The following is a 14,583-nucleotide window of genomic DNA, read 5'->3' on the forward strand; positions in this document are numbered from 1 at the left end:
GAGGTTTTTTTTTGTTAGTTTTTTGCAAGGCAAATGGGGTTAAGTGGATTGCCCAAGGCCACACAGCTAGGTAATTATTAAGTGTCTGAGGCCGGATTTGAACCCAGGTACTCCTGACTCAAGGACCAGTGCTTTATCCACTACGCCACCTAGCTGCCCCTTGAATGAGTTTTCTTGAAGGATTTTCAATTGTCCTGACTCCTGTTCCCATGCCCAATCACCAGAACTTCTAAAGGAAGTCAGGGCATCTGCAGCCATGACAAACATGGGAACACATGTTCTTCTTCATTTGATCTATAACCTCCTAAAAAAAACTCTTCCCTAAAACAATTTTGAGATATCATCTCACACCTATCAGATTGGTTAGAATGATAGCTAGCAAGGAAAAATGACAAATGTTGACAGGATATGAAAAAAAATGGGATATTAATACACTATTGGTGGAACTATGAATTGATTCAACCATTCTGGAGAGCAATCTAGAATTATACCCTTTGAGTCAGCAATACCATTATTATGTCTGCTTTTCAAGGTGATCAGGAAAAAAGGTTAAGAACCTATATATGCTAAAATATTTATAGCAGTTCTCTTTGTGGAAACAAAGAACTGGATATTGAGGGGATACCCATCAATTTGAGAATGGCTGAACAAGTTGTGATATGTGATAGTGATCAATACTACTGTGCTGTGAGAAATGATAGAAAATGATAATTATACAATTTGAAAAATAATTGTGAATAACCGTGTTATTCTGAGTATTATAAATGTTCAAATTGACTATAAAGGACCTCTGAAGGAAGATGCTCCAGAGCATCTCCAGAGAAAGAACTGAGAAATAGAAGTACACACAGTATGTATGGTTTTGCATATATTTACAAATCAGTATCATATTGTGGCCTCTAGCGCAGGGAGGAATGGAGGGAGACAGTTTGAAATTTAAAATGTAGCAAAAAAATGTTAATTTAATTTAAAAAACCCTTCCCTCATCATTTACCAAGGGGAGGGCAAACTGCTCAGATGAAACCAGACCCACATGTGATCATGCCCACATGATCACATTCCTTGATTTGTCTGACTCTTTCCCTTATTATTCAACACTATTATTTTAACCCCAATTTTTTTTTAGGTTTTTTGTAAGGCAAACGGGGTTAAGTGGCCTGCCCAAGGCCACACAGCTAGGTAATTAAGTGTCTAAGACCAGATTTGAACCCAGGTACTCCTGAATCCAGGGCTGGTGCTTTATCCACTACACCACCTAGCTGCCCCCTTTAACCCCAGTCTTGAGAGCATTAAAGTTATAAGGATTAGGGTTTCTTGATTTCCTAGTCCAGGAGTAAGGTAAGGTAAGTAACCACCAGAGAGAACCAAGGAACCAGAATGTCCAGAGATAGGAGTCTCAGAGCATCAAGTCAAGTTTATATCTCAGAAGCAATTTCCTCTAATTATCCACAACAGAAGACTTGAGTGAAGTGAGTTGAACCAGGAGAAAATTTAAACATCAACAATATTGTAAGAAAAACAATTGGGGGTGGGGGTGGCTAGGTGGCACAGTGGATAAAGCACCGGCCCTGGAGTCAGGAGTACCTGGGTTCAAATCTGGTCTCAGACACTTAATAATTACCTAGCTGTGTGGCCTTGGGCAAGCCACTTAACCCCATTGCCTAGCAAAAACCTAAAAGAAAAAAGAAAAAAGAAAAACAATTGGAAATAACATTGATAAATGCAATGACCAACCACAATTCATCTCATGAAAAAAACATGTAGACATGTTGATTTTTGACAATGGAAATGAGATGAACTCAGGGAAAGAAATATATAAAACACAGCTCAATGTGAAAATTTGCTTTTGGAGGCACAGGCTGAAGAAATGAGTAAATAGAGAAAAAAGAGGAACACCATTGAGAAATACATTGTCTATGATTCTAAGAAGGATAAAAATACTCAATATGAAGATGAATAAGTATAAGGGCCTGCATCTAAAGACTCCATAAAAAACAGAAGTTGGGCTCAGGCTATAACAGAGTTCAAAAAAGATTTTGAAAATCAAGTAAGGGAGATAGAAGAAAAATTGGGAAAATAAATGAGAGAAAGATGCAGGAAAAATATGAAAATGAAGGCAGCAAGGAGATCCCAAAAAATGTTGAAGAAAATAACAGGTTAAAAACCAGCATAGGTCAAATGGATAAAACAGTTCAAAAAGTTATTGAGGAGAAGAATGCTTTAAAACGCAGAATTGGCCAGATGGAAAAACAGATAAGAAAACTCATTGAGGAAAACAAATCCTTCAGAAGTAGAATGGAACTAAAGAAAGCTGTGGACTTTACAAGAAGTCAAGACACAATACTTCAAAACCAAAAGAATGAAAAATTAGAAGAAAATGTGAAACATCTCATTGAAAAAACAACTGATCTGGAAAACAGATTCAGTAAAGATAATTTAAAATTTATTGGGATACCTGAAAGTCATGATCAGGAAAAGAACCTTGGCCTCATTTTAAAAGAAATCCTACAGGGAAATTGCCCTGATATCCTAGAAGCAGAGGGAAAAATAGAAATTGAGAGAATCCAGTGATCTCCCCCAGAAAGAGATCCAAAAAACCAGCCCCCAGGAATATTATAGCCAAATTCAAGAACTCCCAAGTCAAAGAGAAAATATTACAAGCTGCCAGAAGGACACAATTCAAATATTGTGGAGCTACAGTCAGGATCACACAGGACTTAGCAGCAACTAAATTAAGGGCTCATAGGGCTTGGAATATAATATTCCAGAAGGCAAAAGAACTTGGAATGCAACCAAGAATCAACTACCCAGCAAAACTGAACCTTTTCCAGGGGAAAAGATGGACTTTCAATGAACCAGGGGAATTTCAAATGTTCCTGTTGAAATGACTAGAGATGAACAGAAAGTTTGATCTTCAAATACAGGACTCAGGTGAAGCATAGAGAGCATAGGAGAAGGGTAAAATATGAGGGACTTAATGATGATGAACTGCATGTATTCCTGCATAGAAAAATGATACTGATGATACTCATATGAAACTTCTCATTTAATAGAGCAGGTAGAAGGAGCTTTTATAGATGAAGCACAGGAGAGAGTTGAATCTGAAGATATAATATATTGTAAAAATGGAGTTAATGGCTAAAAAGGAAATGTACTGGGAGTAAGAGAAAGGAGAGGTGGAATAGGCTAAGATATTTTGTATAAAAGATATTTTTTCCTTCTTTTTTTACAATGAGCTTTTGCAATGATATTGTGGGGGAAGGCAAGGGAGAATGAGGAAACCTTCGCTCTCATCAGAAATAGCTCAGAGAGAAAACAGCACACATACTCAATAGGGTATAGATATCTAGACTAAAAAGGAGAGAATGGGTAAAGGGGGAAGGGGGGAAATGTGGGTGATAGAGGAGAGGGTAGACCATAGGAGAGAACAGTCATATATAACACATTTTCTTTTTTACTTCTCGCAAGGTGCTGGGATTGGGTGGCCTGTCTGGGACCACGGGGCCAGGTGGTTGCTGGGTCTCAGGGGTGGTATGTGGGCTCAGGGCCTCTTGGCCACAGGGTCAATGATCAGTGCACTCCACTACTCAGACACTCTACAGCACATTTTACAAGAGGGAAAAGAGTGAAAAGAGAGAGAAAATATAATATATGGTAGCGGGGAGGAATGGATAGAGGGATTTACAATCAGCAACAGCAACAGTACAAAATATGGAAGTAATTTTTATGATGGACTTATCATAAAGAATATGATCCACATGAGACAGAGCTGATGGTATCAGAACACAGACTGAAACACATTTTTTTCTCTTTATTTCTCATGAGGGTCTATATTTTTGGGGGGAAGAGGATATTATGTTTACTCTTAAGAATATTTTAGTAATGTATAAAAAACATCACTTGTACAAAAATATTCAAAGCAGCTCTGTTTCTGGTGGCAAAGAATTGGAAATTAACATAAATATCCTTCAGTTGGGGAATGGCTTAACAAAATGTGGTATTATGTATGTGATGGAACATTTTTTTTTTCTATTAGAAGCCTGGAGGGATAGGAATTCAGGGAAGCCCAGAAAGATTTGCATAGACTGATGCTGAGTGAGATGAGCAGAACCAGAAGAACATTGTGCGCCCTAGCAGCAACATGGAGATGATGATCAACCTTGATAGAGTCGCTTATTCCATTAGTGCAACAATCAGACACAATACTTTATTTTTCTTCCTTAGGGATTTGATTTCTTTCTCATCACATTCAACTTAGATCAATTTACACCATAGAAACAATGTAGACTAATAGACTGCCTGACTTCTGTGGGGGGTGGGGGGAAGGAAGCAAGATTAGGGGGGAAAATGTAAAAAATTCAAAATAAAATAAAAAATTTTTTAAAAATTTGCTTTTGCTTGACTAGTATTTGTTACAAGGGTTTTCTTTTCTTTTTCAATCATGGAGAGAGATGGCAAGAAGAGAAATTAGATATGAACTAAATTTTTTTTAAATAGAGTCATTAATGGACAGATGTCAACCTAGAAGGAGGTTTCTAGTTGTTGACATTTTTTTCAATGACTTAGGAACAAATGGTATGCTTATCAATTTGGCATATGATTCACAATTGGGAAGCATAGCTATCATGTTTGATGATGGCCAAGATCTAAAAAAGTTCTCTATAGGCTTGAAAGATGATTTGGATCCAGCAAGATAAAAATAATAAAACTTGGTATTTATATAGTACTTTAAACTTTGCAAAGTACTTTACAAATATTTTATCGTCAACAATTCTAGGAGGTAGATGTCATTTTCTACATTTACTGATGAGGAAACTGAAGCAGACATATGAAGTGATTTGCCCAGGGTTTCACAACAGTTGTTCTGGGTCTGGACTTCAGGTCCAGCTCTTTATCCACTGCACTACCTCACTGCTTCTAATAGGGAAAAATGTAGAATCTTACATTTAGATTTTAAAAAAACCTCAATTTGAAAGTACAAAATGGCTAAATCATAATTCATGTGAAAAATACTTAAGGCATATTATTTGACTAAAAATTACCTTCCTCCCAGGGTTGCTCTGAGGACCAAATAAAGTTTCATATATGTATACATATATACATATGTGTGTGTGTGTCTCCTTCCTTTAAAAAAACAAAAGAACTTAAGGAAGGAATGAAAGAAAGAAAATTGTTTAACTTAGAAAAGGCAGGGAGAGGGGGTGGTCCTACAAAACTATCTTCATATGTCTGAGAAGTTCTTAGGTGGAGGAGGAAAGAGTAAAGAACTAGAATCAGTGAATGGAATTGCAAAGTAGCCAAATGTAGATGTGATTTTAGGGAAAACTTCCTAACAATCACAGTCATTCCAAAGTAAAATAGACTGCTTCAGGTGAAGGCTCCTTGCCTGGCTATTGCAGACTTTGTAGTAGAGATCAGAGTGATTACCAGCCTGTCCTGGATGGGAGACTAGACCAAATGACATTTAATCTAGAATTTTAATCTAGAATCCTCCGATTCCATGACTGTTATACAAAAGGTGCCCAGAAAATGGACAAGTTTTCAGAACCAAAAACTAGTCTCAAACTCAGGGAAATTCAGTGTCCAACTGGGTTAGAAGGAAAAGCTCTTGCAAATCTTTTTTTCCTTGCTTGTCAACTGTCTGGGGAAAGGACCAGGGTTTCTGATTTTAGTGCTTGGTTAGTTCTCTGTCTAATGTCCAAGTTAAGGGCTGTGATTGGGGATTGGAATCCCAGTAAGGGCCTTGTGGCCTCTGGAGGACAAGACTGGTCACTGGGCATAAGAATGATATAATTTCAGCAAACATTTATTAAGTTTCTACCACATTCAAGGCCTCACTGCTGCATGCTGGGAATATTAATGTGATACTTGCTTCGTTAGGCTGGTCTTCTCTTTGGCTTGTCCCTTCAGTAACTAAACTTGACGGTGACAGCTGAGAACTACAAATGTAAAAGGAATTAGCCAAAACTGTGAACTTGACAAACCTGTCACAAGAGGTCATTAATTGTCTCGTTGGCTTTAAAACCAAGAATCTGGACTCCTTTTTAATACCATTCTGTGGAGAAATCATCATTTGCCATTTGCTTGAGCCCGGGGAAATATATAGGGTAGAAGCTGTCAGTGATATAGAAGTAAAGGATTACCCCTAACTCTAAACATTTGGGAGTCAGAGACCACAGGCAGATGGGGATATGTGACACAATGAAACTTAACCAAAACTCAGTTGAAGAAGAAGGTAGATGAATTACAGGAAGCTGAGCAAAGGTTGGGGGAGGAAGGGATGGCAAGCAGTCATCCATAAGAAAAGACTGAGTCACTTCTGACCTTGGATCATCTGATGGAATGCTAACCCAGCTAACCAGAATAGCATGGATAACAGAGAGGTTATTTTTCCCCTTTCTACCTTTAGAATTCTGATTCTGTCATTTAATCCCTTCCAGTTTTATTCATACCCCAATTTGATTAGGCATTCCTTTAACCCCCTTAGCCAAGCCTTTACTAAGTCATTGATGTATTTATTAGAACAAGGCTAATGGCAAACTCCTAAGAGATCAATTTAGCATGATACTCTAGATTTGATCATTCAGGTAGTTTTGAACCCATCACTTCAGTAAGTATAATGATAAGATTTTTTTCTTTTTAGGTCATCCAAAGTTGGAAAGGAGGTTAGAACTTGGCTTTAGATTTTATACCCCTCAATGAGCTGAGTGGATTCCAGGCAGATATACGAAGATGAGAATGCTTCCTGATATTAGCCCAGAAATCCAAGGAGGCAGCTTTAAATCTTCAAAATTTGAAAGGAGAGCCAGCCTGGTACAGCCTGGCAATTCCTCTGGAATCAGAGGAATTTGATCTGGCTTCAAATCCTACTTCAATGCAGACTATCTGTAAGACCACAGGCAAGTAATTCCACCTCTTTGGGCCTCAGGTTCCTTATCTGTAAAAAGAGGAGGTTGGATTAGATGGCCTCTGAGGTCTTGTCCAGCAATTAATCGCTGATCCCATGGCAGCCCAAGCTTGGAGTGCCCCTTGGTGGTCTATGCTAAGACTGCGCTCAAGCTGTTCTACAGATGCCTTACACAGGCCCCAATGCATAACCATGTGACCTTTCTTCTCCCATTGTCCATGGAAGCCGGGAAACCACCATCGGCCAATCTCATAGGTCATTTTTGTTGCTGTTCAGTTGTTTTTTCAGTTGTATCTGTCTCTTTGTGACTCCATTTGGGGTTTTCTTGACAAAGATACTAGAGCTCCTTTCCATCTCATTTTACAGATGAGCAAACAGCTTAATGACTTGTCCAGGGTCAGGTCTTCCTGACTTCAGATTTAGTACCCTATCTTTTATAGCCTTGAGCTGCTCCTCAAAGGCACAAGAATTAAAAAATAGCATCACATCCACTATCAGGGAGCTGCATTCTACTGATATATTCAACATATATGCAGTTAAATAAAAAGAATATATTGCGAGAAGGGAGAAGAAAAAGAATCAGAGAAGGCTTTATGAATAAGTTGGTAGCAAGACTTAAAATATCATGATGTTATGTCCTCTATATAAACAAATAGGGGCAGATGGGAGACACAGTGACTAGACCTGGTCTTGGAGTCAGAAAGGCTTGAGTTCAAATGATATGCAGACACTTACTAGCTTCATGGCCCTAGGCAAGTCATTAAACCACAATTGCCTCCAAAAACAAACAAACAAACATAATCAAATGGGTTTTAAACTGAAAAGGGAGAAAATTGCCTTCCTACATCTACCAAATTATACCTATAATGAAGAATACCTATAATGAAGAAAGAATAATAGTGCCCAGAAGACAGGAGACAAAAACCAAGAAGGTGGTCAGCAGTGGAAACCTTGTCCTCAGGTGTACAATCACAAATGCAAAGGATATGGGTATCAAGCAAGAGAAACAAGACAACCTAACACAAGAAGACTTATTTGACCATAAAGACTATATGGGATGGAACTAGATAAAATATGACTGGAAGGGCATACTTAGAGGGATGCTACAGATCATCTAGATAAAAAGGAAAAGCAGATGGAAGAGTTTGGAAAATAGATCACAAGACTTTCATGGATGCATAAAATAGTAATCAGATACATAGACTTGCACTGGGGCTCTCTAACAAAAGCAAAAATAGCTAATCATTTTTTTGGCTTGCCCTAATGATAAGCCTTATACTTCAAAAGGAAGAGGAAACAATGAGGGGAACTGCCATTCTTGCCCTTATCCTCACTGACAGGCAGGAACCAGCTAATTGCTGGGGTGGAAATGATGGAAACCTCAGAGGGAAGTGACCACACCAGTTTAGAATTTTTGATCTAGAAGAGGAAAGTGAGACATAGTCTGATATGTGCCCTAGATTTTAGGAGAGCAAATTTCAAAAGATTCAAAGAAAGGATAAGCAGGACACAATAACTAAATTTCCATTGGGTGGCAAGATGGCTGTAGAAGGGGGCATCCTCAGGAGAGAGATGGGGGGGGGGTGGAGAACAGGAGAAACACTAAATTTAAAGATCTAAGAGCTATCTGAACTGAAAGGAGCTGATGAAATCACAAAAGGGGAAAATCTTCTATTTTCATCTTGATGGAAAAAGAAATATTCCTACATTCCCATGAATATATTAGCACATCAGTTAGAGTGGGTGAAGCACATCAGGGGGTGGTCACCTCCTCCCCAAACTAATCCCTAAGCTTGCGTCTCTTTGTAGAGCCTAGAGCTTTGGGGACAATCACTGCAATTTTTCCCACAAAGCCCTGTCTCCACTGAAGCTTCTCAGTGCCTCTAGATCACCCAGGGCTCTTTCCTTGGATTATTTTTTTATTCTTTCCCCTGTCATATCACTAACTCACACTTTCTTTAACCAGTGCCTTCATTAACATTGCTTCTGTGCCTGGCAAGTGCATCCGTTTTCTTTTCCCTTATAGAATTCCTAAACTTCCTTTTAAAGTTCAACTCAAATGCAACTTCCTTTCTAGTTTGATGGCTTTGATCTCATTGTTGCTCCACCTCCATTGTCACCCATCCACTCCTCAGACGGTACAAGTCTTGTTCAAATCCCACTTTAAATCTTCCATGGTGAGGTTTGGGAGGCACCCAACATGCCGGAACCTTTCCTCTGACAATATGTGGCTACCAGTGGAGCATACAGTTGTCCAGAAGTTCTGCCTCACTCTCAGTTCATGATTGTTCCACTTTCTTTCCTAGTTAAGCATCTCTGTTGTAATTTCTTTTTTAAAAAGTATTTTGTTGGAGTCAGTAGGACCTGAGTTCAAAATAGGTCTCAGACACTTAATTACCTAGCTGTGTGACCTTAAGCAAGTCACTTAACCCCACTGCCTTACCCAAAAAACCAAACCAAAACCAAAAAAAAGTATTTTGTTGATGTTCTCTCACTTCCCACTCCACCCTCCTTCCCTTTCAAAAAAAATGCCATTTACTTCCCATGGAATCCCCAGTTAATGCGCTTTGACTGAACATTCCCTTGTAATCAATGAGTCAAACAATACAATTTAATAAATAGGCCATGTCTGCTCAATTCCACAGTAATTAGAGTATCTCAATTCATAATTGTCATACATCTAAAGGCAGTGTCAAATAAGAGCAGGGCACTGGACTTGGAGTCATGAAGCCCTGGGGTCAAATCCTGTCTCAGATATTAAGCAGTTGGATGACCCTGGGTAAGTCACTTAACCTCTCTGTACCTCAATTTCCTCATCTGTAAACATCTCTGAAATGAAGGGGTTGTACCCTTTAATATTTAAGGTTCCTTTCAGCTCTGATATTCTCTTCAATACCACTTATTTCTGTATGATTGTTCAATCATCCATCCACACAGGGAAAAACAAGTTGACAAAGTATACCTATAATCAACAGATACTGAGTTAGCACACTTACTAGTGATTGTGCAGCATGGGAAACAATGGCACAAGACCACTCACAGTGACATACTCTCATCAAAGAGGGTGCTATGTTCTATAAGCAAGACAGAATGGAAGAGCTCAAGGGAAACATGAGAAACTTAAGTTTAGAGTACCCATCCCTGGTCCTCATATGAACTATTTGTGCCTATTCTGTGGTAGAGCATTCCAAGCTTGTATTGGTCTGAACAACCAAAACCGGATATATTATAACTTGCTTCTAACATAGGGATGTTGTTTTGGTCCTCTTAAAAAACAAAAGATAAGAATCAACCAAAGTGCTGAGATATTGTAGTAGGCTGGGGATTCAAAGACAAAAAAAAAACAAAACAAAACCCACTATTCTCAAAGACTTTACATTCTATCAGGGTCTTTCACTGGTAATAAGTTGAAACTTCCTCTGGTCCAATACACATCTTCTCCATTGTCCTCTAGATGACCTAAAGTTTTAATTCCCTGGAGACTGAGGCTTCCCTTGACTCAAAGCCATATAGCATCACCAGAAGAAGAGAGTTATTTCAAAGACAAGCCTTTGTTTCTGGGAGAAGTTTAGGGTCATTAAAAACATTTCCCAAAGATAATCCAGCCTGTTCTCTTCCTGCTCAACTCTGGATCCATTTACAGTGACTGGCCAAGATTCTTATACTACTTACTAATGGTTCAGCTCTAGGAGCTGTTCATAGAATTGCATTTCATAGTCTGGACAATGGCCATTATTTATTAACTTGTTTTTTCCCTTGTGGAAGGTTCCTTCAAGGCCAAACTCTGATTTCACTTAGAAGACTGAGATATCATAGGACCTGATGCATCCACCACAAGGTTAGCTGCAAACTCTTCTATCTGCACTGCTTTTCCTCCTACATAATGACAAACACCTCTGACAAGCATATTTCTCCCTTTTTTTCCACCAGTTTGTTTTTAAGAATCAGAGGGTAGATAAACAAAAGTTACATCTTTCAAGGAATCATGTACTTAATGCACATATTTTGACACCTTGGAGGAAAATCTTTAAGACATTGTGTTGCTCTCTCAAATCAAATGTTTTTTTCATAGTCAACAAAAAGCAAGTACAATATGATTTTGATTCCTCTAAACCTTCCAGTTAGTCAAATGCCTGTAAATATTTGTTTTACTCTAGAATATCCTTTGTAAGCACTGTTCTGTTCCCTTCTCAAAGCTTTGTCAAGGATGCCCTTGAGGCATGTGTAGACTATTCTCATATAAATTTGTAAGGATGGGAGAGTAGATCTAGGGAGCAAAAGTAATTGGGGGCAGCTAGGTGGTATGGTGGATAGAGCACCAGTCCTGGAGTCAGGAGGACCTGAGTTCAAATCTGGTCTCAGACACATAAGAATTACCTAGTTGTATGACCTTGGGTAAGTCACTTAACCCCATTGCTTTGCAAAAAAAATAGTTATTGATATTTTCTCAAGTATATTTTGGGGATAAGAAAATTTTTTTCTTCAAGGCATTTGATATTTTCCCATTTTTAAGATATCTTGAAAACTAATTTTTCAACATTCCTAAATTTGTGTTCAGCACAGACTTCTTTTGTCCATACTTGGTCTAGGGCAGCTACTTTTCTATCTTTGTCCTTTTTATTACCATGTCCACAATCTCACCCAGTTTATTGGATGATAGTCTAATGCGGTAGCTTCATTATCTTTGATAGAATACAGTTTGGTGTAGAACTCTTGACAAATACTTTTCATTTTTCATCTGTTTGTTGTGCTACTTTGTTTCATCCTTAGGGTTCTTGGGATGCTCTGGCTTAATTATTACCCTTCTCACACTCTGTATACTCTCCAAACTGGTCTTCACCCATAGATATCCATTTCCCATCTCCATACCTTTACATTGGTCATTCCTAGGGCTACATTCCTTGCTCACCTCTCTATCATAGGATTCATCTTTCAAACAGCACTATCTTTTTTCATGAAGATTTTCTTGATCTCCTACAACTGATAATGCCCCCCTTCCAAGTTATCTTGTACTCAAAAACCATATATATAGTATATCCCTCCATGTGCACTTAATGTTTCCTCTATTAGATTAAAGTCCCTTGAAAGTAAGGACTATTTTATTGTTTAGTTATTCCCTTTATCTATTTTCCTTTATTCCCAATGCTAAAACAATGCCTAATATAGAATGGGTGTTTAATTAATACTTTTTGATTTAATATTGCTATAAGGAAGGACTAGGCACATCAATTGATACACAAAAATGGTTCTTTTTTATAACTTAATTTCTTCTATTTGTGCAAATGCACTTTAAATACCTCTATAATTACAGGCAGATATTATAATTTTACTGTCATCCTACTATCTCTATTTTCTTTGCCTTATAGATTGAAAAAAATGCATTGTTATCAACTGATACAACTTGGTCCTATGAGGTATACTTAAATTACTTTTCATAATTACTTGTTGATGGATAACAAGAACTTTTTGATTGGGACTCTTGCTGAGTTTCTATAGACTTTTTTTTCCTTTCCACTTCTTGATGATTTAGGTCATTCATCAGAATCACAAAATCTGAGTTGCAAGAGGCTAGTGGCCACTTAGTTCAATCCATCCCTCCAAGTGATCATCCTACCGTTGTCCGAAGACACCTAATGTGGGGTAATATACCAATTCCTGTGTCAGCCCATTCCACTTTTCAAATGATTCTTCTAATTGTGAGGAAGTTTTTCTTGCCATCAGGTCTAAATCTGTCTTTTTGTAACCCCCACCACTTGCTCTTAATTTGCCCTCTGAGGCCAAGCAAAACATATCAGAATCCTAGAACTGCAGAATTTGAGAATTGGAAGGGGCCTCAAAAGCCATCTAACCTAAATCACTCATGGAACTGTAGTCATTGGGTAAACTCTACTTGAAGACCTCTGATGTGAGGGAATCCAACACTCCTCTGGACAACCTACATGCCTATTGAATTCCTTTTCCTTGGGACAGTTCTTCCAATACTTGAGGTCAGGTATTATGTGTGATTTCTCCTCTTCTTGTTTCCTCTTTTTCAGGCTAAATATCCTCAGAATTTTATTGAGTTCTTTCTAACTCTTTATCTTTGACATATTTTGAGTGTGTGTGTATTTATATATATATATATATATATATACATATATGTATGTGTATATGTGCATGTCTTCTCTCATAGAATCCAAGCTTACTGAGGATAGAGAAGGTTTCACTTTTGTCTTGTATCCCTAGCACTTAGAATAGTGCCTGGTAAATAAATAAACTTCATTTATCTTTCCAGTAGTCTATTCCAATGCTCATCATGAGCTTTGTAATATGGAATAGAAAATGATTCATTAAATGATGGTTTTGATTTCTTCCCAACCCACGATAAAACCAACCTTGTCAGTTCTTTTATTTATCTCCCCAAGGAGATCCTGTAGGCTATCCTTCCCTTTAGCTATGATTCCCTGTTTTCTTCTGATTTCATTCATAGTGCAAATGTCAAAATAAACATGATGAATTTCCTCAAAAAGTGTGTCATTGGAGCAGGTTCTCATAGAGTACCAAATGCTGAATTAATATTTACAGGCAATTTAAAAATGGGGTTCTTAACCTGGGGTATATGAACTACTCTCTGTCAGTATATTTATATGTGGATGTGTGTATATACATACATACACACAAATACATATACATATATTTATGTATAACTATTCAACATAATTTGTTTCCTTTGAAATTTTATGTATTTTATTTTATGACTTTAAAAACATTTCATCAGAGGGCTCCATAGGCTTCACCAGAAGGCCCAAGGAATTCATAACACAAAAAAATGGTTAAGAAATTCTGGTCAAAGTTGTTTCTTGTGTACTAGCTGCTACCTTTCTTCCTCATACAGTGCTCTGATCACAGCAGAACCTTAATAACATTTTGTTGAATTGAAGAAGAAAAACACCTGAGTATTAGCCACTGAACATGGACCTCCCTCTGAATCTGGCCTCAAGGTCATGTCGCAAAGACCTCTTGTGCCCATTGTACACATTTTCTCTTCTTCAAATAAGGAAGTAGGGATACTGAGACAGAAACAAATGTTTAATATCAATGAGTCAGTGGACCCAGAGAACAGAAAAGGGGTAAGTTGGGGGCTGACTGAGGTTCCAAAGAATATGGTGGAGTAACTAGAAAGACTGGAGGAGTTCAAAGTCACCAGTTCTGGATGTATTGAAATTACAAAAAGAAGCTAGAGAGAACTTTAAACTAAGGGCAAAGAGAGTTAATAAATCAACAGAGCTTGAAGACTAACTGGCTCTGAGGATCAAAATATGAGGAGGAGATACTTGAGGAGCTGAAATCTGGAGACAGTGAAAGGGGTAGATAAGAAGGGAAACAGGTAACCAAACTCTGAATCCTGAAGGATTTAGGAAGAGAATGGCCTAGGAAGTAAGTCTGGGAATGAAAAACTGCTCTTTGGGCTTACCTTATCAAAAAAGAAAACTGTCAAAAAAAACTGCCTACCTTCTCCCCCAAATAAGAAGCCTCCCCATCCTGTGTCAGAAAATATCCAATTAGCACTTAATAACTTTTTTTTTATTATATATGACCCTTTAATAAATGCTGGGGATTCAAAGGCAAAAACAATATTTTAAGGGGAATTGACACATAACTAGTTATGTACAAGGTTGATATAATCTCAGAGGGAA

At 37.9% G+C, this 14,583-nt stretch overlaps 1 protein-coding gene across 1 annotated transcript in view; it reads right to left on the bottom strand.

Annotated features, from left to right (window-relative positions):
* DCHS1 (dachsous cadherin-related 1) overlaps positions 1 to 14,583 on the bottom strand; it is an 88,968-nt gene that overhangs the window by 53,397 nt on the left and 20,988 nt on the right. The window lies entirely within an intron of this gene.

Source organism: Macrotis lagotis, chromosome 1 (genome assembly GCF_037893015.1).
Source record: "Macrotis lagotis isolate mMagLag1 chromosome 1, bilby.v1.9.chrom.fasta, whole genome shotgun sequence".
NCBI classification, from domain to species: domain Eukaryota; kingdom Metazoa; phylum Chordata; class Mammalia; order Peramelemorphia; family Peramelidae; genus Macrotis; species Macrotis lagotis.